General features: G+C 43.0%; 1 long non-coding RNA gene across 4 annotated transcripts in view; it reads left to right on the plus strand.

Moving 5' to 3' along the window:
- LOC126268085 (uncharacterized) overlaps window positions 1–25048 on the plus strand; it is a 116844-nt gene that overhangs the window by 76237 nt on the left and 15559 nt on the right. Inside the window, exon 1 of one of the 4 annotated variants that reach the window (XR_007549086.1) lies at window positions 10534–10637. The exons of the other annotated variants lie outside the window; for them this stretch is intronic. This is a non-coding gene — a long non-coding RNA (uncharacterized LOC126268085). Of the gene's footprint in view, window positions 1–10533; window positions 10638–25048 lie in introns of those variants that run through there. 4 annotated transcript variants of the gene reach the window in all.

The raw sequence follows: 25048 nt of genomic DNA on the forward strand, positions 1-25048 counted from the left end.
GAGAAGCAAAATAATCTTTTCCAAACAAATCAGCATGGATTTTGAAAGCAAAAGTAATATCTGATGCAACTCAGGAGACTTTAATAGGATTTTCACTTTTCATATTATACGTTAATGAAGTTGGTTGGTTGATCCCTTTAATCCCACAAACCAACCAACCAACTTATTTATTTGTTTGCGTACTTATTTAATCTGGCAAGATTGCCTTCTGTTACATTTAGCCAGCCATTTTGCGTATTTTACGTTGCATATGCATTGCGAGGCATTTAAAACCGTTTTAACCCGATTTGTAGTTTTATGTTGTGATAAAAGTTATTAGTCCCATAGGGGGCATCCAATGACACAAAACTCGACTACTCCACCCCACCGACGAGGATCAACTTTAAAATCTTAAGTACGAACCCTAATTTTTTATGGCAGATTCGGATCCTCCGGAAAAAAAATACGCAACTTTTGTAGTTAATATTATTTCGTTGCGTGCCAGATGCCGCCGTAATCTACAAAAATCAGAATAGCTTAAAAGCTTTGAAGATGAGGTTAGGAAGGTCTTTAATCTAAAATCTTTAATGAGAAACCAGTTTTATAAAAAAAAACCTTGATTCTTCAGAACTTAATTGATTACTGTGTGACAGTATTGGTGTAACGTCTTTCACAGATGATTTTCGACTTGCCTTAAACAACGGCGATTCTCCACTGAGCAACAAAGCATATTATGCCTTTCTATTGGCCACGATTTGTAAAAGTTGATTAATTGGATATAAAGCTAGTGAAAAAAAATCGTTATAGATTGCTATTGTCGACCCAACTGCAAAAACTCAAGCGGGTTTGAAAGTTGCCCGCAAGTAATTCATGATGCAATGATAAGTGATGAGGATGGAATTTGTATTCAAGCAGTATGCGCAGAATACTTCTTTGCGAAATTTCTGAACGATTTACCTAGATCTAACCTTAATTTTTTACTCTAAAAACCGGTTACTCATTAAGGATTATAGAATAACTGCCTTTCTAACCTTGTGGAATACTAGTCTGAAGTGTTTCTTAAGATTATCATTTTTCAACTAATTTAAACCTATTTTTATTTTTGTCGACTACAGCGCCGTCTGTCACGCAACGAAGAAAATTTTAAATACAAAAGCTATGCATTTTTCCCCGAGAATCCTAATCCTGGCATAGAAATGGGGGTCCAACTTAAGATTTCCTAGTTGGACCAACTCCAGACGGCATGGGGGTGGCGCTGGAGGTTCTAGTTTGGTGTAATTGGACGTCCCATTTCAAGACGAGCAACATTTATTACAGTCTTTTTTCAACCTGATTTTTAGTTTTCAAGATACTTCTAAAAACAGCTTTAAATGCTTCACCATGTATACTGCGGTAAGCATGTCATAAATTACATCCAATGTGCATTGTGTTATATAACACAACATTTATAAATTATCATGGTGCAGCAAGAAATACATAGTTTAAGTTCGTTTGAGAAAACTACAAAAACAAATAAGAATCACAGAAAGGTAGGTTTAAATTACGAGCGCTAGCAGCAATGGTTGGTTCAGATGGCTCTGAGCACTAGGGGTTGGGTTCAAATGTCTCTGAGCACTATGGGACTTAACATCTGTGGTCATGAGTCCCCTAGAACTTAGAACTAGTTAAACCTAACTAACCTAACTACATCACACACATCCGTGCCCGAGGCAGGGTTCAAACCTGCAACCGTAGCAGTCGCACGTTTCCGAACTGAAGCACCTAGAACCGCTCGGCCACAGTGGCCGGCAGTAGCAGTGGACATTAAAGATAGGATGAAGAGGCGACGAAAGTGGAAGGTAAAGTGCAGATAATAAAAACACGGGAAAGGAAGTGATATGACTGACTGAGAAAAGGAAGGAGAAAGATGCGCAACTGATAAAACGTGGGAGTACTTGGCTTACTGCTTGACAGAGGGCACACTGGACGTAGGGGACTGTACGTTAATTTCTGGGCCAACACTGTAACACTGTGAGCGAGACAAAAGGAAGTCACGTAACTACGCAGGGAATTAAAAATTATGTTCACAAGTCGTTCCGCGCTAAGGGCGTTACCCAACAAAAGTGGCTCATTGTCAGAAGAAATTACATGTTCCGGGTTCTTGCAGACATGATTCTGCTGCGGTGCAAGTTGCAGGTGCATCGCAGTAAAATATTGTGTGCAGATGTCTATATTGCACATACACTCCTGGAAATGGAAAAAAGAACACATTGACACCGGTGTGTCAGACCCACCATACTTGCTCCGGACACTGCGAGAGGGCTGTACAAGCAATGATCACACGCACGGCACAGCGGACACACCAGGAACCGCGGTGTTGGCCATCGAATGGCGCTAGCTGCGCAGCATTTGTGCACCGCCGCCGTCAGTGTCAGCCATTTTGCCGTGGCATACGGAGCTCCATCGCAGTCTTTAACACTGGTAGCATGCCGCGACAGCGTGGACGTGAACCGTATGTGCAGCTGACGGACTTTGAGCGAGGGCGTATAGTGGGCATGCGGGAGGCCGGGTGGACGTACCGCCGAATTGCTCAACACGTGGGGCGTGAGGTCTCCACAGAACATGGATGTTGTCGCCAGTGGTCGGCGGAAGGTGCACGTGCCCGTCGACCCGGGACTGGACCGCAGCGACGCACGGATGCACGCCAAGACCGTAGGATCCTACGCAGTGCCGTAGGGGACCGCACCGCCACTTCCCAGCAAATTAGGGACACTATTGCTCCTGGGGTATCGGTGAGGACCATTCGCAACCGTCTCCATGAAGCTGGGCTACGGTCCCGCACACCGTTAGGCCGTCTTCCGCTCACGCCCCAACATCGTGCAGCCCGCCTCCACTGGTGTCGCGACAGGCGTGAATGGAGGGACGAATGGAGACGGGTCGTCTTCAACGATGAGAGTCGCTTCTGCCTTAGTGCCAATGATGGTCGTATGCGTGTTTGGCGCCGTGCAGGTGAGCGCTACAATCAGGACTGCATACGACCGAGGCACACAGGGCCAACACCCGGCATCATGGTGTGGGGAGCGATCTCCTACACTGGCCGTACACCTCTGGTGATCGTCGAGGGGACACTGAATAGTGCACGGTACATCCAAACCGTCATCGAACCCATCGTTCTACCATTCCTAGAACGGCAAGGGAACTTGCTGTTCCAACAGGACAATGCACGTCCGCATGTATCCCGTGCCACCCAACGTGCTCTAGAAGGTGTAAGTCAACTACCCTGGCCAGCAAGATCTCCGGATCTGTCCCCCATTGAGCATGTTTGGGACTGGATGAAGCGTCGTCTCACGCGGTCTGCACGTCCAGCACGAACGCTGGTCCAACTGAAGCGCCAGGTGGAAATGGCATGGCAAGCCGTTCCACAGGACTACATCCAGCATCTCTACGATCGTCTCCATGGGAGAATAGCAGCCTGCATTGCTGCGAAAGGTGGATATACACTGTACTAGTGCCGACATTGTGCATGCTCTGTTGCCTGTGTCTATGTGCCTGTGGTTCTGTCAGTGTGATCATGTGATGTATCTGACCCCAGGAATGTGTCAATAAAGTTTCCCCTTCCTGGGACAATGAATTCACGGTGTTCTTATTTCAATTTCCAGGAGTGTAGATTCACCATGAATTTCTGACGGTGTACGGACCAACTGTAATGTCACGTCCAGTCGTAGTGAAATGGTGCCAACAATTTGCCAAAGACTGCACAGACGTGCTTGCATCTGATCGGGTAAGCCAGATCTTGCACCACGCACTTTCCATCTTTTCGGCAAGCTGAAACAACATCTGAGAAAAAAGAAAATTTTTCAACGATGAGGATATTCGCAGAGTGGTTCTCGAAGGCTCCGTGACCAACGTGAGAATTTCTGTCGTCCAGGAATTGAACGATTGGTAGAAGGGTCTGATAATTGTTTACAGAGTCTTGAGGGCAACGTTCAAAAACAGTGACATATATTTATTTCCCTATGAAGTGTAGCGCAGCATTCAATAAGTGTTACTTGAACTACCGTAATAATGTATATCTTACATTTTGAAGTCTCGTCGTATTCTGGTCACAACCAGTCTAAATGGGCATATTATGTACTGATATGATAAAAATGACAGATGTTTCAGTTCTAAAGCACAAAAGCACTCATAGTCTAGTAGCCTCGCAACTCGTGCTGTGCTGGACTAAATCCTAACAGTGGAGGTTTGATAGAATGAGTGATTGTAGAAGTTTACTTCTCACATCCGAAACTTTTTGAGGGCACAGAGGCAAGCAGAAATCTTTCTGCGTGTGGTAACGGTACACTGAGATGACAAAAGTCACGGGGTAGCGCTATCCACATATACAGATGGCAGTGGTATCGCGTAAGCACGGCATAAAAGAACAGTGCATTGGCGGAGCTGTCATTTGTACTCAGGTGATTCATGTGAAAAGGTTTCCGACTTGATTATGGCCACACGCCAGGAATTAACAGACTTTGAACGTGATATGGCAGTTGGACATCCAGTTTCGGAAATCGTTAGGGAGTTCAATATTCCGATACCCACAGTGTAAAGAGTGTGCCGAGAATACCAAATTTCAGGCATGATTTCTTACCAAGGACAACACAGTGGCGACGGCCTTCGCTTAACGACCCGGAGCAACGGCGTTTCCGTAGAGCTGTCAGTGCTAACAGACAAACAACACCGCGTGAAACGACCGTAGAAAGCAATATGGGACGTACGACGAATTTATCCTATAGGACAGTGTGGAAACATTTGGCGTTAATGGTCTACGGCAGCAGACGACCGACGCGAGTGCCTTTGCTGACAGCACGACATGGCCTGCAGCGCGCCTCCTATGTTCAACAATAGCGTAGGCTATTTTACATGGATAGGATTGGGTCCTCTGGTCCAACTGAACCGATCATTGTCTATAAATGTTTATGTTCGGCTGCTTAGAGACCATTCACAGCCGTTCCTGGACTTAACGTTCCTACATTTTATGTCATGGTATCAAATACTTTGCTGAAGCCAGGTAGCATAAACATTGTGGCCTTGCGATTGTCCACGGCATACTCGTACTTCTGGTCATTTTTAATGATTTAGTGGATATTACTAGCAACAAGCAAAACGAGGATAATGGAATGTTGGGTGATGCTGATGAAATTAGATTAGGAATGAGACCCTTAAAGTATCAAATGAGTTTTGCTATTTGGGGAGCAAAATAACTGATGATGATCGAAGTAGAGAGGATATAAAATGTAGATTGGCAACGGCAAGGAAAGCGTTTCCGAAGAAGAGAAATATGTTAACATCGAGTATAGATTTAAGTGTAAGGAAGTCGTTTCTGAAAGTATTTGTATGGAGTGTAGGCATGTATGAAGTGAAACGTGGACAATAAATAGTTTAGACAAGAAGAGAATAGGAGTTTTCGAAATGTGGTGCTACAGAAGAATGCTGAAGATTAGATGGGTAGATCACATAACTAATGAGGAGGTATTGAATATAATTGAGGAGAAGAGAAGTTTGTGGCGCAACTTGGCTACAAGAGGGGATAGCTTGGTAGGACATATTCTGAGGCATCAAGGGATCACCAATTTAGTATTGGAGGGCAGCATGGAGGGTAAAAATTGTAAAGGGGGACCAAGAGATGAATACACTAAGCAGATTCAGAAGGATGTAGGTTGCAGTAGGTACTGAAAGATGAAGAAGCTTGCACAGGATAGAGTAGCATGGAGAGCTGCATCAAACAACAACAACTAGTAACAAGCGCAGGATTTTCAAACATGATGCATTATATGCTGAAATTCTATACAGCTGGATCTCGACAAAATGTCAGACTTACGAATTCCTGTCAGCTAGAGCTTAGCCTTGAGAAATGTAAACTTGTGCATTGCAAGTAAAGCCAAACCCTGGTATCATTTTGACTACAGCATTAATAAAGCAGAGGCAGAGTCAACCATGTCATAAAATATTTGACTGTACCGCTGAATAGAAAATGTAGTGGAACGAAACATAGGCTGAGCTGAAGGAAATAGCAGGCTACGGTTCATTTTTGTACAAGAATTATTAAGTATAAAATATTTGTGTGACCCATACTTGAGTATTGATCAAGTGTATGGGACTCATACGACGTCGAACTAACAAGGAACATAGAGCGATTACAAAGAAGAGGGGTGATAATGGTCAGTGGCTTCTCTGACTGGCAAGAGAGTGTAACAGAAATGTTGAGAAACCATAATTGGCAGACACTTGCAGAAAGAAGCTGTGAATATCCCGAGAACGTGCTTAGGAGCTTTCAAGAAGCGATTGCACAACAGAAAATAATACAAAAAAATTTGTTCAGCCTCCTACGCATGGACCCTACATGGCCTGTACATTTAAAGTAACTGTTTCACAGCCCGAACACACGTTCTTCTACGTGTACAGAATGGGAAGAAATTTTGAAATAAAATACAATAAACGAATCCTCTGTCACACACTTCACGGTAATCCGCAGACTACTGATATCGATGAAAACGTCGACCAGTAAATACGTCACTATTCGAAGATTTTATTAAAGATAATCGTTGCACTTTGAAATACTCTAAATTCGATCTTTTAAAACGATTTTGTAGCAATGGGATACATACAGAAATGTTTGCCGTATTTTTCGATGTGTACTGTATTACATTCAAATGCAGGCACATAAATTTCGATCCGATTTATTGAGTTTGTGTCCTGGGGTCTCCGAATGCAACTAACAGCCAAGACGTACATCGCAATTTAGAATATTGCCTTAGCGTGCCGGAACGCGAGCAATATAATTTAGTTCCATCAGTCGGCTGTTACCCCCGGTTAATAAATTACCATCCTCGAACAATAACATTGGATTTCGCTTTTGTCTGCAGTCAAGCGTGTCCGACAAAACCCGGGTTTCGCTTTTCAATCGCCAAATTTTCTGGAGTACCGGAGTAATAGCCGTTTAAATTTTGAGGCAACGACCTTGAGTCCTAACTTTGAAATGCGTGACGATCTTCGCGTGCGCCTTTGATATAGCTTGCTAAATATACTCCCCCGGTCTCAAACTGAATATGACTGCTGCCCCTTCCGCGAGACTCTTTAACAACTCTTGTCCAATACAGGAGAGGTCACCGAGAAGTAAGCTTAGTTGATGAATTTCGACATCACAGTTCAGCGAATGTCATTTTGTGTATGCGTCACGCACAGCTGTTGATCTTGTTGATCTGACAGGATTTATAAGCTACTTTTATTTAGTTGTGAGCCGTGTATAAACGGTAACTGTTTTTCTGAATGAACACAATTACGTGAGATTCAAACAGTGATTATTGAAGGAGAAATTTACCATGATGATGAAAGTGATCGACGAATTGATGAAAGAGTAAATTCGAGCATTTTATTTATTTATTTATTTGTATATTTATTTTAAGTAGCAAGATTATAGCCTTCAGAGATCAGCCAGGCTCCCTTAAAGAATTAACACTATTATGAGCATAGTACAGGGGCTGTACGTAATGGCAGTAATAACAACATTCATAACTAGAAGGACAGTTAAAGTATTCTGACAATGTCGGTATTGTGGGCAATGTGTTATTTTGTTATAACATAACGTTCCTGTCGAGTGGCGATAATGATATTCTAACAGAAATAAATCTATAGTATAAAAGAAATCAGGTCTCAAGGAAAAATAGACTGGTCCGAATAAGTGAGAAATAATAGATAAAGGCACTAGAGAAGATGAAAAAAAGATAGAAATACGTAGGAATGGGGAAATTTGGGGAAGTGTAAGTGAAAAATGTGCCTAAAGTTTCATGAACAGGTCTATATGAAACAATGGTTAATGTCGTGCCAGAGACAGTTCCAGTAACAATGAAGGATATGGCCCACTGGTGGCTATGGTAATCTTACATAAGAGAATTTCAGTGACAAAGATTATTCAAATTTATGGCGGAGGCTCTGTAATAGAGAAATTTTTGCCAAAAACGTTGCCATTAAGAAACCTGCTTTGAGTACATTCATGATGAAATCCTTACGTCTAACATCTGGAGAAGGCAGCAATCGTACTCGTGAGGGGCATTCAACAAACATTGGCATTACAAAGGTGTCAAAGGAGATGGGCCATATTCTTTATAAAGAACCACTCCGACATTTGCTTTAATAAGTTAAAGGGAACCATGGAAAACCGTAATCTGGATGACCACTATACTCAACACGACCAGACGGGAACTTGAACCTCATGTTTACCGAATGTGACTACAGTGCCATAACCACTAAACCACTTCTGAAGGGTGTTCTAGTTCACGATAATGGGCTGCTGCCTAACAGAAATTGGTCGTGACTTTCCACTCGAGAAATATCCCCAGCCTCTCTATAGCCAAGATAAGGTTCAAAAATGGCTCTGAGCACTATGGGACTTAACATCTGAGGTCATCAGTCCCCTAGAACTTAGAACTACTTCAACCTAACTAACCTAAGAATATCACACAAATCCATGCCCGAGGCAGGATTCGAACCTGCGACCGTAGAGTTCGCGCGGTTTCAGACTGTAGCACCTAGAACCGCTCAGCCACCCCGGCGCGTCAAGATAAGGGTTCCGGAGATTCACATCTGTTGCTGTGTTACAAATTATTCTTTACGTCAATGAACTTCCATGAACGTAATGGATATCACGCCATTCGCCGTTTGCCTGTCACCATAATTGTCAAATTTCAATGGCTTTCCAATGTTCAGTACAAAATGAATGCATCACTGAATCGTCGAATTCGTCTGAGTGGTCTACTGGCTTCTTGAACTAGTATTACTAATTTAGTTTTAACTACTTTTAACTTCCCTATAACGTTCTAGACGTGTTAAATATTCCGTTAAGAGAAGCCAGTATATCTACGGTGACTTGCTGGTCAGCAGACACATTAAAATAAAATTAAAAGAACAAAAATATCTCTTATTTATGGATTCTTCCGTCGATTTTTGATAGAAAAATTCCATATTGAGGGTTGAATAACACTTAGGCTGCTTTTTGTTCTACTGTTTTTATTTGTATGAACTAGTTTTCGGTTTATTAGGCCATTAAGAAGTACTGAATAGGTTTGGGGAGAAGAGAAGTTTGTGGCACAACTTGACTAAAAGAAGGGATCGATTGCTAGGACATGTTCTGAGGCATCAAGGGATCATCAATTTAGTATTGGAGGGTAAAAATCGTAGAGGGAGACCAAGAGATGAATACGCTAAGCACATTCAGAAGGATGTAGGTTGCGGTAGGTACTGGTAGATGAAGAAGCTCGCACAGGATAGCGTAGCATGGAGAGCTGCATCAAACCAGTCTCAGGACTGAAGACCACAACAACAACATAGGCCATCTTCAGATAACTACTGATCTAAAGATTGCCTAATGAACCGAAAACTAGTTCATATAAATAAAACCAGTAGAACAAAAAACCGCCTAAGTGCTATTTAACCCTAAAAACCTCTCTTCTCACACAGCGCTAAGATTTAACATCATTTTTGTCCCTTCGAGCTCTTTTGCGTATCGGAAATAGAAGATCTCTCTTTGTTGTCAGCTGTTGAATGTGCCGTTTGTGGAACTCCCAAAACGATTTTTTTCATTCCATGTGTGTACACCTAAAACTTGCGGTGTTCAAGCTTGAAATACGGTATAACTCTGAATTATAAACACTCAAATTGTATCCTCGCACTGCCCTACACAGAACTTCATGGTTTCAAATGCAGTCATGTGGTTTATCAGTCCGACAAAAAGCGTGTTTGAGTCGTTGGGTTTGATTGCTGCCTCGGTCTGACTGCTCGTAGTGTACGGTCGCGAAATATTGCGTCCCAGTGCCACTGCTTTCAACACGTGATAAACAACTCCTGGCAACTGAAACATAAAGTACTGGCCTCTGAAGGACCACCGAATAAAATGGAGGGTTATACTGTTACACTCTGCATTTTGCTTTGCGATACAGTTATTTACAATTACGTGGTTTGAGCTCGTGGATGGGCTTAGGTGCCGTAAGATGACAGTTTCGCAGAATAAATGTATGTTTAACATTTAGTAAGTGAGAAATGGAATATAACTTTTTGGAATTAGTCACTGATGACAGTGAAATCAAGCGAAAGCGGGAGGGGAAGGAAGGGATTGACATTTTTATGAGAGGGGAGGGAGAGTAAGGGGGAGAAATCGGAACATTCGTTAAGTACTGGTACAGGGAACTCGTTCGCATCTAATCGGCAGAACTCAGATTTATTTCAAAATCAGCGCTTTGGGAGAAGACTTATGGAAGGTGATGAGAGACATCAGAAGAAGAACAAACCCTTTACTCAAGCTAATGTAAAGTATACAGTTATTAAATGTGGTACAATGTTCCTAACGATCTATATTGCAATATTAGACTATGCATCCGCGTGAGATAAGACCAATACACTAAATTTATCAAAAGAAAAAATTTCTACGTCAGCACTGGAAAGAAAATCTTCCAACGAAGTTGTCTGCTATGATTAAACAAATCGTTATTGATCTTCGACTTAATTTAAGGCTAGTAATGCAGTTAATTTATGTTCCAGTTGTACCCAGGTTCTAGGCGCTTCAGTCCGGAACCACGCTGCTGCTACGGTCACAGGTTAGAATCCTGTCTCGCGCATGGATGTGTGTGATGTCCTCAGTTTAGGTAGGTTTAAGTAGTTCTAAGTCTAGGGGACTGGTGACCTCAGTTGTTTAGTCCCATAGTGATTACAGCTATTTGAAGCATTTGAATTAATCTGATGTCTGCTTCGTTGTTTATTCCTCGAATGGTATAAACTGGACAAGAATAATCCTGATATCTGTTTCGTTGTTTGTTTCTTTTTCTCAACAGTTGCTGAGGCATACTGGCAGAAGTTACAATTATTTCTTAACTTAAGTCAATGAACAGAAAAAATTCGTTTTTCTAGCTAAAGATATTCACGGTGATCTTTCAGGGTATTAAGCCGTTCGCGTATTCCTGCTACGTGAGTCCCACCCAAAAACAGGTCAAGCATCCATAATCATTCGTTCAGCATTGCGCTTGACAACAGACAGAAGCAACATGACGTCTCGTCTTCCTTTACCATAATCAGCGATGTTACACAGTTCATTTATTTATTCTTTGTAGACTTAGCATCATTTTTATTCATGTGATATGATTGTCGTGTTGTCACATTACGTAAACTTAAAATTCTATAGCTGCCTTTGTGCTCACGAAGGCCCCGTAATATGTGTACCAAATGGTACGTGGTGCTTTAGAATCAGTGTTGCCCCCTGCTATTCTATTCGTGGATGATAAGCGAGAGGAAAGATTACTATCGATACCTCTATGTACCGGATGTATGGCCGAAATTTCTATTATTGTCTACATGTGGTCATTATGCAAACTGTATGTTGGAGTAAGTAACGATTTAAAACTCTTAGGAGTTAGGAGAGTGAGTTTCTACGCAATGCGCGACGCATTTCTTATAGTGACCCCCACTACAGTCTGTTAAGCAATTTTACGGTGCTTTCGCTATGGCTAACGTAATTCGAGAAGATGTTTGTAGTTCTCTTGCAAATCCTCTCTACCGTCTTCCTTGAATCGCTTGGTTAAGACCGGAGATCGGTGAACAACACACAAGTACACCACGATGTAAACCTATCGCTTTCGAGGATGAATTACATTTCCTCGGGATTCTTCTACTCTGCGTTCCCCACTTTTGTGCTCGTTCCACATTGATTCACTCCACCACGTAGAGTTGATTCTTAACAGTTGTCAGTGACTTCAGAAATTAGTTAAATGTTTCAGTGTGTTGTATACGTCATGAGTGTGACTTACAGGATATCTATATCTCTATTATTTACCAAAAATACTTAAGTCACCTAAAATTCTGCCTCGGTGGTAAATTTCATTTCACATGTACAAAATTTCATCTCTCCCTGCCTATACATGACCGAAAAAAGTGTTTATGTTACATACTGTACTTGCTCACCACTAAATTTCATCTCTCTCTGATATATATTTCACTAAAACAGTTTATGTCAAATGCTGTACTGCTTTTTCAAATACTCTACTGCATGTTTAGTAAATGTCATCTCTCTGTATTTTATGCTTTGCTGATGTACAGTGATTTGGCATTAGCTTCGTGAAATGATACTTAACTAATTCTGTTTGCAATCCTACTACTAATTCTACTATATCTACTATATCTTTCTAAGTGCATCTGCAATGTCATTACCAGTTTTAGTCTTTTCAGAGTGCCGACTTATGTATATCTGGAGCATCCATCAATTACAAGCGGATTAAAGCAATAAAATATGCGACGGAGGGAAGGAGAAAAAAATCGAAAAAAATGCCCTAGAGATAACTTTACTACAAAACATTTTTTTTCTTTCTTTCTTCATGACACAATTAAATACATTTATTCACCTTCAACACGTTTTTGAATGTCACCATTTTCAAACAGTAGAAGGTACAATTCGAGTAAATATGTGATACATCTCTAGGAGCTAACGAACTTTTTTCAGCTGTATCTGCCTTAATAAAGTCAAAAAGAAACTGAATTCTTGCTTTCTAATAAAAACTGATTGTTAATGATGTTTTCTTGAACCACAATTGGCCCACGTCACGACGACAACACACCGTCTCAACTCATCCCAACACCGTAGTGGTTACCCAACTCAGGCCTCTACATTTTGGTGTGAGATGCATTTCCGAGAAAGACATCGCCAGCCGGATCCAGTATCACATTGTACCTGCAGCAGGTAGCTGCAGTATAGAGTTGCAGTAGCGTGAGTGGAAAAACTGTATTGATTTTCTTCTGCTACTTTTATGTCGCGGGAGATGAGTCCAAGGCAAGACGGAGCCAGAGGAACTTTTTGATTTGTCACAATTCCATAGAAATGCTAGGGCGCACTGTTTGGATCCAGTAAGATGCTCGCTGTGCGATTTATTAAGGCACAATGCATCATGTGCTGAGTCCACATCAGTGGACTGCTAGGCAGTGCACCGAGTGGAAGTGGCTCTTGATTAGACGTAAGATGAAAGTAATGGTCTATAGTTGTGAGTGTTTATTGTACTTCTATTGGTTTTCGAGTGCAATTGGTTGTGTGTTGGAGATAAAGACTCCATAACGACAGTGTCAGGGTCACGGGTTATTACTTAAGAGATAGTGCTATTATTTTTGGTAGAGAAGACAGAGATCCAAAGGGAAACGGTTGCTATTAAGGAGGACAGGGCATCATCCAGATAGTCAGTGAATTCAATTGGTGTATCCAGCCACCACTAGTTCTATTACACTCTTTTCTGACAAACCAACTGAGGATGTATTGTCCTTTCAGGATGATATGGAGTCAGCAGCAAAGATTGGGTTTTTGTCGAATGATCAGCTATTGCAAACTGCTAAGTTGCGATTGTCAGGGGAGGCAATATGGTTTGTGAGATATAAAGAGAGTTGAAGAATGCACTATCATTTGAGGAATTGGGAAAGGGCTGCGGCAACGCTATAAGAAACAGAATAGCGCAAATTTTTTTCTGGGGACAGTTGACTGGGATGCCACAGAAGCACAGTGAGTCGCTAGAGGGTTTCAGTGATAGGCTAAGGAAATTCAGCAGGCATACGTACGAACTGATGGGAAGTGATCAAGTTAATAGCTGGCCTCTGTGGCCCTGCGGTTCTAGGCGCTTCAGTTTTGAACCTCGTTGCTGCTACAGTCGCAAGTTCGAATCCTGTCTCGGGCATGGATGTGTTTGATGTCCTTAGGTTAGTTAGGTTTAAATAGTTCTAAGTCTAGGGGACTGATGATATCAGATTTTAGGTCCCATATTGCCTCAGAGTCATTTGAGCCATTTGATCAAGTTAATAAGGTTATCCTCGAGGAAGCAGAGCATAGGCTTTCCTGTGGGACCTGCCACTCGATTTCTCTAGGAGGATTCAGGCAGCTACACTGAAAGACTTGAACACTGCCGTTAGGATAGTTACAGAGAAGGAGGAAGTAGGTACAGTAGCAGAGGTGCGTAATAGGCGAAGCATTTTAACCAGTGACGTAACGTGTCGTAAGTGTTGATGTGCAGGGGCCGTCCAGAGTCAGAGCTGTCAGCCACAATGTGAGAAGTGTGTATGGGTGGGAAAAAGTGTCGGGATTATAGAAATAAGGGGCGTAATGGACAGAGGCAGAATATTCGGGCATTAAACACAAGCGTTCCCATTAAATTACAATGCTGTAGAAACGTATGCAGAGGTGGATTGTTGTAAAGAATCTTTGTTGGGCAGAGGGACTATGTGCCACTGGCAAGCCTGGACCTCGTAGGTAGAAAACGGTGAATCCCACCGAACTGTAGTTTGCTTGGGATGAGAGAGAGTTATATGAATTAACGAGGTTAACCTATATTAATATTTTAGGTTGGAGGACAACGAGTTCGGGAGTGCAAGGAAGGTGACTACACAATCTTGAGTGCAAGAAAGGTGACTACACAATCTTGAGGACAGAATTAATTCAAGCATCATGCCAAAACTGATCTTCACCGACGAACAGTGGAGCTCAAGGGGACAATGTTTCAACTGGGGAAAGCTGTCACCAGTGAAATATTGTCGCAAGGTTCGTCTGCCCTAAGGAGCAAAGCAATTAAACAGCAGACCAAATCGCTAAGGCCTAATTCGCACGATATAGTGTCACAAGGTGTCAGGAAGCTACCTCGGGCGACTGTGGAGCCAGAACTGCCTGTTAACATGTGGTTGATATAGTTACAGTTACTAGAAGAGAATGATGTATTGGGTGCCTCACAGTATTTTACACGGAGATTTATTGTACCACTTGGACGAGGAAACAGTGGCAACCATCAGTTTAGAAAACTTAGGCGCAAATAAGGTGAAGCTAACCCCCAGTCACTTTAGACATTTTAACTGAAGCTGATTTGGGTATGTCACTTGTGGACCATAATCATACGCAAGCTGCAGCAGCAAGTGCATTGCACGCGAATGTAGAGCATTTGAAGGGGATGGAGATAGTAGTATTGGAAGAATTATAACTGGGATCTACATCTATGTCTACCTGCACATACATACTCCGCAGTCCACCGTATGGTTTTTGGCGGCTTCCTCGTATCTTATCTGCATGATCCTTACGCGAACTGTTCTTTGGCAACAGTAAAATCGTTCTGCAGTCTCAAATGTCGGTTCTCTAAATTTTATCAGCAGTATTCCTTGAAAAGCACGCCGCGTTCCCTCCAGTGAATCCCATTTGAGTTCCCGAAGCACTTCGGTAATATTTGCGTGTCGTTCGAATCTACCAGTAACGAATTTAGCATCCGGACTCTGAATTGCTTCGATGTCTTTCTTTAAACCGACCTAGCGCGGATCCCATCATTCGACAACAATGGTTCGAAATAAATACAGGGTGTCCCACTCAAACCTCCCTGATTTCAAAGACCTAGGAAAAAAACACAGTAGATACGACAATGAAAAATGCATCACATTGTAGAGCACCTCAAAGAATTTATTGGAAATGAAAATGCCGTACGGCTAGGGCCTTCTGTCGGGTACATCGATCGCCTGGTTCTAGTCTTTCGAGTTGATTTGCTGCCACTTCGGCGACTTGCGTGTCGATGGGGATGAAATGATGATAATAAGGACAACACAACACCCAGTCCCTGAGCGGAGAAAATCTCCGACCCAGCCGGGTATCGAATCCGGGCGGTTAGGTTTGACATTACGTCGCGCTGACCACTCAGCTGCCAGAGGCGGACGAAATAATTTATTTATTTATCATCAATACACCTCTACATGCGAACCATTTGTGGCACGAAAAATAACGAATCTCTATTTAATTTCTTGCCAAGTTCTTTGTAACATTTCCTCTGCAACTGTTGCAATCGCGTCAGTGATTCAATGTCGCGACGTAGGAATATCGTCCACTTTGGTCGCGTACACGCGATCTTTCACGAATCCCAACATGAAGAATTCAAGCGGCGTAATGTCGGGTCAACGTGGTGGCCAGGCAACGATCCAACGATTGGGAAATTTCCTATCCAGGAACGTGCAAACAGCTGTTGACCAATGCGACGGAGCTCCATCTTGTTGAAAAATGATGTTGAGCTACAAGTATTGTATCTGAGGGTACACAAACTGCTCCAACATGTCCAGATACACTGACCCATTCACCGTTTGTTCCGCAAAGAAGAACGGTCCAACAATCCTTTCGTGCATTAGCCCACACCAGACGTTAGTTTAGGGCTATCACGAACATGTTCAATGGCATCATGCGGATTCTGCGAACCTAAAATCCTAACATTATGCCTATTAACCCTTCCTGATAGATGAAAGGTTACCTCAGCTGAGGAACCTGGCATACATATCAGCCGGCCTGGGTGGCCGTGCGGTTCTAGGCGCTACAGTCTGGAACCGCGTGACCGCTACGGTTGCACGTTAGAATCCTGCCTCGGGCATGGATGTGTGTGATGTCCTTAGGTTAGTTAGGTTTAAGTAGTTCTAAGTTCTAGTGGACTGATAACCTTCGAAGTTAAGTCCCATAGTGCTCAGAGCCATTTGAACCATTTGAACCATCCATATCAATATGACGCAACATATCCGCAGCGAAATGTTGTCAGCGTGGTTTGTCGTTCGGTGTCAGATGTTGTAGAATTTGCACTTTGTAAGCACACATAAGAAGACGCTGGTGAACTAGATGATGCAATGTTGATCGAGGTATATCAAGAGGCCTAGATGCTTGACGAATTGACTTACGTGGGCTTCTGAGAAACGTTTGTCTGATGTCCTCCATTGTCTCTTCTGAAACACCGTAACGTGCACCGCCAGAATGTTTCAGAACTCTGCCTGTTGCCAGAAACTTCCTATATCATTCCTTAATTGTTTTCACATCAGATGGATCACATTCATACACGCGACGATAACTTCTTTGTACAGTAATCGGCGATTTTGTTTCTGCAAACCACACTACTGCTTGCGCGCACTGCTGTGGAATCACCATTCTCACTTCATGCGACCATGCTGCACTCTAGCGACGATACTTGGCACTTTTGACGAGGGAATATAACTTCTTTGAGATGCTCTACAATGTGGTGCATTTTTCATTGTCGTATCTACTGAGGTTTTTCCCTCCGGAGGCCTCGAAATCCAGGAGGTTTGAGTGGGACACTGTGTATTTAATCGATGTGACTGAGTCAAGCAGCTCACTACTAATGTTGTACTCGAATGTCATGGGTTTGTTTTTCATACGCATTTACGTACGTTTTTCCAAATTTAGCGTTAGCTGCCATTCATCACACCTCCCTTCAAACCCTAGAACGCCATGCGCTCCACCTCGCCTATCGCATCTGTCTCCCCTCCCCCACGCGGATCCTCTACGACCTTATTCCGCTCCCGCACCTCCTTCTTTTCCTTGAACGGATACGGATCCTCTACACCTCCTGAAAACTTGATCCCAATCACCCGCCTGCATTCCCGCATCCCACCTGCTCTCCATCTCTCCACTCTCCATACCCTCGCCCAAGGTGGCGTCCACCAACTCGCCCTCCCTGATGATGCCCTCATCCCCTTCATATACCCCTCCTACCCACTTTGATCCTCCTCTACCATACCCTGTGTTTTTTTTCTCCTGAGGGCACCCTCTCTTCCTTATCTCCCTCCTTCCTTCCTCCTTCCCTCCTCATCTGGGCTTCCCCAACCCCCCTACCTTCTTTCCTCCCCCTCCCATCTCCTCTGCCACTTGCATCTACACATTCCCCTCTCCCTCCTCCCCCTTTTTTCTCCTTTTGGCAGGTCCCCGGACTTGCACATGTATAGTGAACTTTCGCGCGCCAGAGTTCATCGCCTAGTGTTTGTGTGTGTCGTCGTGTTCATGTTCAAGTGTTCCAGTGTTAATCGTTTGTGCTCCAACGTTCGCATGTGCCATATGTCATCTCTGTGTGTTCCCACATGTCTGAACATATTTATTTCGTACTCTGCGCCCATGAGCGGCTCCGTGTGTTTAAATTTTTTATGTCTACGTTTGTATATTCACACTGTCTGTTCTGCGATTGTCTTCTTTTGTATCATTAGTTTTATCTGTGGCCGAGGAGTGGTGTAGTGTGCCGCTGCTGGCCTACCTGTATCAGGTGTGAAATTAACAATAAAGAAAAAAAAATCATCACACCAACTAGATATTTTGTCTGCGTCACCTTGTATCCTCCTACAGTCATTCAATAACGACATCTTTCTATACACCACAATGTCATCAGCAAACAGCCACAGACTGTTGATCCACCCTGTCTGCCAGATCATTTATGTGTGAAGAAAATAACAGTGATCCTATCACACATCCCTTGGGCACTCCTCATGATAACCATGTCTCTGATGAACACTCGCCATTGAGGACAATATACTGGATTCGGCTACTTCAGGATTGCTCGAGCTACCCACATCCCTGGGAACCTCTTCCGTATGCTTGTGCCTTCGTTGACATCTGTTTAATCCTCAGGGCCCATTTCCACCATACGCATAATGCAACGTAGACCTCCAACAATTAAGGATGCACCTGGATATTGGAAACTATATAACTTACCTTGGCATTTACATCCGGTTGCAGAGGACGTCATTAACGAACGATGGGGCAATGGCAGACCACTAGTTCGTAGCAAGCAGCAGTCACCACTGCACAAAAAAATTTAAAGTGCCATTTGGATTGAAAAATATACTGGTCATGTATCAGTAGTTGCTGGAAGGAGCACTGAATGCTTCAAAACCTCAGTAGTTAACAATGTAACTCGAGAATATAATCCTAGTTTTTAAGAGATATGAAGAAATAGATAAGGCAGCTAAGTGCTTGAGAGATTACATGTAACAAGTCTTACAATATGTATGAGATAGTGTCATTTTTCCTGAATGGTAGACAGTGCAGACTGCTGAGGGGGACTGAAAGCTGTTTGCGGGGCAGCCACAGTGCATTCTGCACAGACTGCTATGCAGGTTGTAGCTATCACACATCGTTAAGTGGTTGTTAGGGATCAAGGATTCTTCAAGCAGATTATTTAGGAAATATGATTAGTCGGGAAGAGGTAAAGACAGCCGGGAAATTAAAAGAGATGGTGCGGGATTTTCTGTTTCCTTGTACAAGTAAGAAGTTTCAATCATTGTGAGATGGGCCAATTAGTACAGAAAATTCGTAGAGTGGTTTGCAGACATTACAGTTACTTATGCAGTACTAAAAAAGTGTGTAAAATTTTTGTGGGGACTGGAGTATCATATCAAATTTGAAAAGCTAAAAGAGGCTATGACGTCGATTCCAGCGTTGATCTTTCTAGATTATGAAAAGGAGTTTGTGCTGTCATGTGACGCTTCCAACCAGGCACTGGGATGTGTTTTGAATTAGATAATATTTGGATTACACATGGGTCGTACGAGGCTTACATATCATGACAACTGAACAAAGCTGATAGGAGTTACTTCACAACAGAGAAGGAAATGTTGAGCCTGATATACGGGTTTATATATTTTAGATATTATCTGTATAGTAAAAAATTCAAGGTGTTAACTGGTCAGAGTTAGTGGTTCTTAGGGTTGAAGGATCCTTCAAGCGGAGTCACGAGGTGGTTGTTGAGACTGAATGAGTTTGACCATGGTGTAGTCTACAACCCAATGAGGATACATGCAAAGGAAGATGGATTAAGAAAGACGGTAATGGTAGTATGGGCAGTGGGTCTTAGCCGTGTGGTATGGTAGACTGAGGGGGATTGAAAGCTGTTTGCGGGGCAGTCACAGTGCATTCTGCATGATGGACTGCTATGTAGATGCATTGTAAAAAGTTCTAGGTTGTAGCTATCACACATCGTTAAAGTGGTTGTTAGGGATTAGGGATTCTTCAAGCAGATTCACAAGGTGGGTGTTGAGTCTGAGTGAGTCTGACTTTGAGACAGTCTGCAAACCAGTCAGGAAGCATGGAGACATGGAAGTTTGTGGTAACAAGGGCACTACATCACAGGCTTGCGGAATAGTAAACAGCACTGGTTGCTGATACAGACTGCAACTTATTTATGATGCAGCTACAGTAGATTGTGCACAATGGACTGATGGTAGGTCAATAAGACTGAAGCCATGTGTAGTAGTACCGAAAAAGTTGAAGGGAGAAGTATTGAAGGAAATGCAAAATCACACGCTCTGTGGTCAAGGGCTGGTCGAAGAGTGGCAGAACGTTACTGATTGAGCAAAGGAAAAGAAATGCAGGCCAGTACGTAAAGAATTGTGTACCAGGTGCACAGTGAAGAGATGTGAGCCATCAGCAAGTACTGCTACAGAAGTTGCCGGAGGCCATCAAACATTCGGAGATGATAGGAATGGATATATGGGAACCTTTAGCCAGATACCAGTGGGAAACCGTTGTGTTCTGACGATTATCGATAATTTCGTATGGTGCATAGCAATGACCACCATTCCAAATCATTACACAATTACTGTGGCACTGACCATGGTGAATAACTGGTTGCCGAAGTCTGGTGTCGCTGAAGCGGTAATCATGGACCAAAGATTGATGCTGGACTTGATGAAGCAGCTATGTCACTTATTAAAGTGTAAGTAAGTGTCGTGTGACTAGGGCCTCCCGTGGGGTAGACCGTTCGCCCGGTGCAAGTCTTCCGATTTGACGCCACTTCGGCGACTTGCTCGTCGATGGGGATGAAATGATGATGATGATTAGGACAACACAACACTCAGTCCTTGAGCGGAGAAAATCTGGGCTTTGTCTGTATGAGGTAGTGTATCGGAGGAAGAAGAATTCACCCTTTGGTCTAGTCGAACCAAAGATGAGGAAGAGCAGAGAGCCAGTTCGAAATTTAGCAAAGACATTAAGGGAACTATGGGAAAATGTATACAGGGCAAACACCAAAGCCCTGTGGCGTCAGAAAATGGCAGAGAAACGCCGGGGGAAATTGTCCGAGTGCAGAGTAGAGCAGTGGGCGTTGCTAATAAGTTCAAATAATCAAAGAGTAAGATCAAGAAGTTTACATCATACCAACGGCCATACCAGGTGCTAGAAAGACTATGGGAGGGAATCTCTAATCACAAGGATGGATCAGAAAATTTTGCCCCTCCTTTTTAGGAAACTTTTGCCCCTCCTTTTTAGTCATATTACAGCTGTAAATGCGAAGTCAACATATCCATTCTCAGCGATGGACCTTTTTGGACCAGCCTCGGCTTATCTGCTGGCAGCTATGTGGCACAGCACTGCTGTCAGTTGCTCAAGATGGCGGTTTTGCTTCACACATTCACAGCATATGAAGAACCAAGCATAATCTGTTTCGTATGGAGCAAGGGACAAACGGTCCTCGAAATCTTCAGCAAAATGCTGCTCGTGTATGGAGAAAAGTGTCTCGCCTTAAGAAGTGTGAGATGTTGGTGCTGTGAGTTGGCAAAAGGCTAAGAAGGCTTGCATGACAGTGAGCGTTCACGGGGCGCCAACATCATACCAACAGTTCCTGCGTCGATGCAATGGTGAAAATCGATTGCCGTGTGCGCCTCAAGTACGTTTTCTGAGAGCTTGGCATTTTGTATGGAAATTTTTGTGACATCGTTCACGGGTTCTTAGGATACAGAACGGTTTCATGTGGGTGGACGCTTAAGCTGCTTATTTGAGCTATTAGTCATCCCAAATGGAGTTTTGTGTATTATCCGTTCACGTGAGGAGTTGTGGGGAGGAACATCATGCCCTTCAAAAGGAGAAGGTAGAGTAAGGATGGCTTTCTTTCTCCAGAGATGAGTGTCAAGAGCATCCTAATTCTAGTGGTGTTACACCTTTTCATCAGGGGGCAAGCAGGAGCACTGTGGGATCGGCAGTTGGAAAGTGGAATGTTATTCACTAGTGTGAACGTAGCTCAGCCACTGCTGCAGTGAATGGATAAATCGATAGAGCTACTCCTAGCATGAAACCCTACCTACTTCAGTAGTACTCCAGAACCACACCTCATTTCCTTCCTGAACCAAAATTTACCAAGTGACGTATATCTGCGAAACAGGCGCTGCAACTCATACAGCAGTCCTGGAGTAAGTGATGTCCTACTGTTGTGACAATGAGCATCACAATATCCAGAGCCTTCTGTAGCTCTGATTCTGTTCTGTGCAGCTATCATCCATCTACCTTCGGTGGAAAGCTGGTCACTCCTAATACACCAGATACCAGTACTTTGGACATCCTGTCAAGCGCAGGATACAGTTAAGTGAGTAATGACGTGTCATGAGAATTTTTTCAGTGGGAAGGACTATGCCAGCTTTATAATCGTTTTCTTGTTGTATTTATTGTGATCAATGGTAGGAATATGTGCTTCTGTGATGAAGGATGTTTCATAGGTTCTTTGAAGGTGTGAAGCGTTCATTTTTTGTGTGTAATGATGCCAATAGATTGTGGCAAATTGATGATTTGCTAGTGATACACGGATTAGAGGGAGTCAGTGCAACAGATGCGCTTTGTTCTGTGTAAATTTTCAGGGGACCTATTAAGCCAGTTTACTGTTAAGCAGACATAGGGAACATCCAACGAGAGAGAAGAGTTTGGTAACATTTCCCTCTTAGTTGATAAGAAGTCACTTAAGGAAATTGTAGATCACGTGTAACCTGAAGGCCAGTGGGCTAGTGTTGTAAGCTTAATATGCGGTTGATAAACCTTGTTCTTCAAACAGACTAGTCTTAAGAGAATACTGTACACCATTATCTTTGTGTAAATTTTCTGTTGAGTCTTTGCAGAATTGCCGTGAGCGTAGTTCCAGCGGCGTATATAGCAGAGGTGGGACATATGAGGCTGTCATTATTTTTTGACACTGCAGAATGAAATAGCAGCATGACCATGATTGTTGCATAAGGGCCGCAGAAGCCAGCAAGTCCAGAGATGAACAAACACCTTTACATCAGATGATAAAATATCGCCAGCCACTTTTTAACAGTGCAGCCCGGGCACCAAGGCTTGCAGTAACGACGACACACCGGGTACAAGGGGCGACCATGGCAAAGACAAACCAGTTGTTACACCTTTGGGCTGCTGCTTGATTTCACTGTATGTGGTTGGAAGCTGTGCCTTGTCACAAGTAGGCACTATACCTATACAGAAAGGCATCATACTTAGACAAAGGCATCTCAGTGTGGGAGCAGTGTCTACAGGGGGATGGCTATGCAAAGTGACAGGGTAACATGGCTCTGCAAGCAGTCACTGTAAGTCTTGGGCTCCACCAGCTGTGAGACTACTGCTGGTTCTAAATCCACTCCCAAGGACTTGGCATCTTCCAGCTGTTGGTCCACCTTCGGGCTCACGCCAAATGTAGTCAGCCTTTTGCTCTGGAGGGCAGCTGTTCGTGAGCAGGGAGGTGCAACAATTGGCACCTGTGTAGGCAAACTAACATTGTATGTCTCTACTTGCAACGGCAGACACCTCTCCTGGGGCTTGCATTCGTCTACAAGGATCATGGCTGGAATTCCACATCTTTTGGCACAGCCTGCCCTTAGTTACAGGGTTGCACTAAGATGGTGAGAGTGCTGCTGCAGACATTACGTATCAGTTTTCCGGCTCAGCTGCCAGCAGGCTACTGGGTATCTGTTGCATTATTCTTGCCAGAGTCACTACTGTCAGTGCAAGCCAAGGGGACGTTGTCACTACAGAACGACACTATGAGAGCTGTAGTTCGTTTTTTAATAAAAAGTGTGACTGATGATGATATTTTCTTGACTCACCTCAACCCTGCCACTGTAGATGCCACATACACCAGGCCTCCAAAGCTACATAATTGCTCTAAAACATACAGAGGACTTAAGATGGTGAACTGCATCGCAGCTAACGACGATTATCTGTAAATTCTTGTAACCAATCCAAGTAACACTGCCATTATTCAATAAGTACGCTAATTATACTACCAAGCATCTGGGTCACGTTACCTCTCAAAAGCCTGGTAGAGCGCATTATTTTTTCAGCATCTCAAAAGAAAGTGGTTTACAGTTTGCCCAAGTCGTGAACTGGCTACTGTGACAATGAGACATGCTTGTGGAACTCTCATTTTATAGTGCAGGCAGGAGGTCGCAGACTAATCATTATCTTCTCAGAATATGCAGCACTGTAAGTCCATCAGACAGCTTCTACAATGGAACAGGACAGATTTAGCCCTGCAGTTACACTATTTCAGAAGTAGAGGTCACAATCGGAAATAGTATCTGTTATCATTGCGGACTTGATACAACTCTCCATACTAATCTTATCATGGATAATTCTCTTCATCTCAGCGTGAGCACTGCAGTCGGCATCCATTTGAACCTGATTACTGTATGCATCTCTCACTCTCCCTCTGCAATATATACCTCCAACATGTCCCATTATTATAAAAATGCCGTTTCCTTAGTACCTCAGTACGCGTCCTGCCAAATAATTCTTTCTTTCTGGTAAGTTGCACCACAATCATGTTCTTAGTCAGGTTCAATACTTCCACATTTTCTTACAATTTTGCTTCAACATGGCAATAAATGAGGCAATTTGTTGCAGTTTTGTTTGATGTTTATCTGTAACCAAATATAAAACACAAGTGTATTGGGGCAATTTAGGACAGTTTCATATCACCGTGGTAATGTATGGGAGGCGGTATAATACAAATCTGCATAGCAAAGGCGATGTGTGGTGGAATTTGTTACTATTTCACTGTAACAGGGGGTAATTGGTTACAATTTTGTTGCAACATCGGCGTAATCTGTTTAACTGTACCATAACAAACGACTACTTGTTACGAATTCGCTGTAATATGCGGGAACTCGTTAAAGTTTTCCTGCAACACAGGGTATTGAATACAATTTCACTGGAACATGGGGACAACTTGTTACAATTTCGCTGTAACGTGAGGTAAATTGTAACAATTTCACAGTAACAATGGTAATGTAAGGGGCAACTTGTAACAATTTTATTTGATGCTTATTTGTAATCGAATATGAAATGGTGAGATACGGACAATTTGTTACATTTTGTAGCAGCATAATAATCCGCCCAATGTCATATACAGTTCCTTATTACATATTTTTCTTCTGAAGGCAACATGAGAAACTACACAAAAGACAGAAAGAGGAACAATACCAAAAGAAATATAAT

This window comes from Schistocerca gregaria, chromosome 4, assembly GCF_023897955.1.
Source record: "Schistocerca gregaria isolate iqSchGreg1 chromosome 4, iqSchGreg1.2, whole genome shotgun sequence".
Taxonomy (NCBI): domain Eukaryota; kingdom Metazoa; phylum Arthropoda; class Insecta; order Orthoptera; family Acrididae; genus Schistocerca; species Schistocerca gregaria.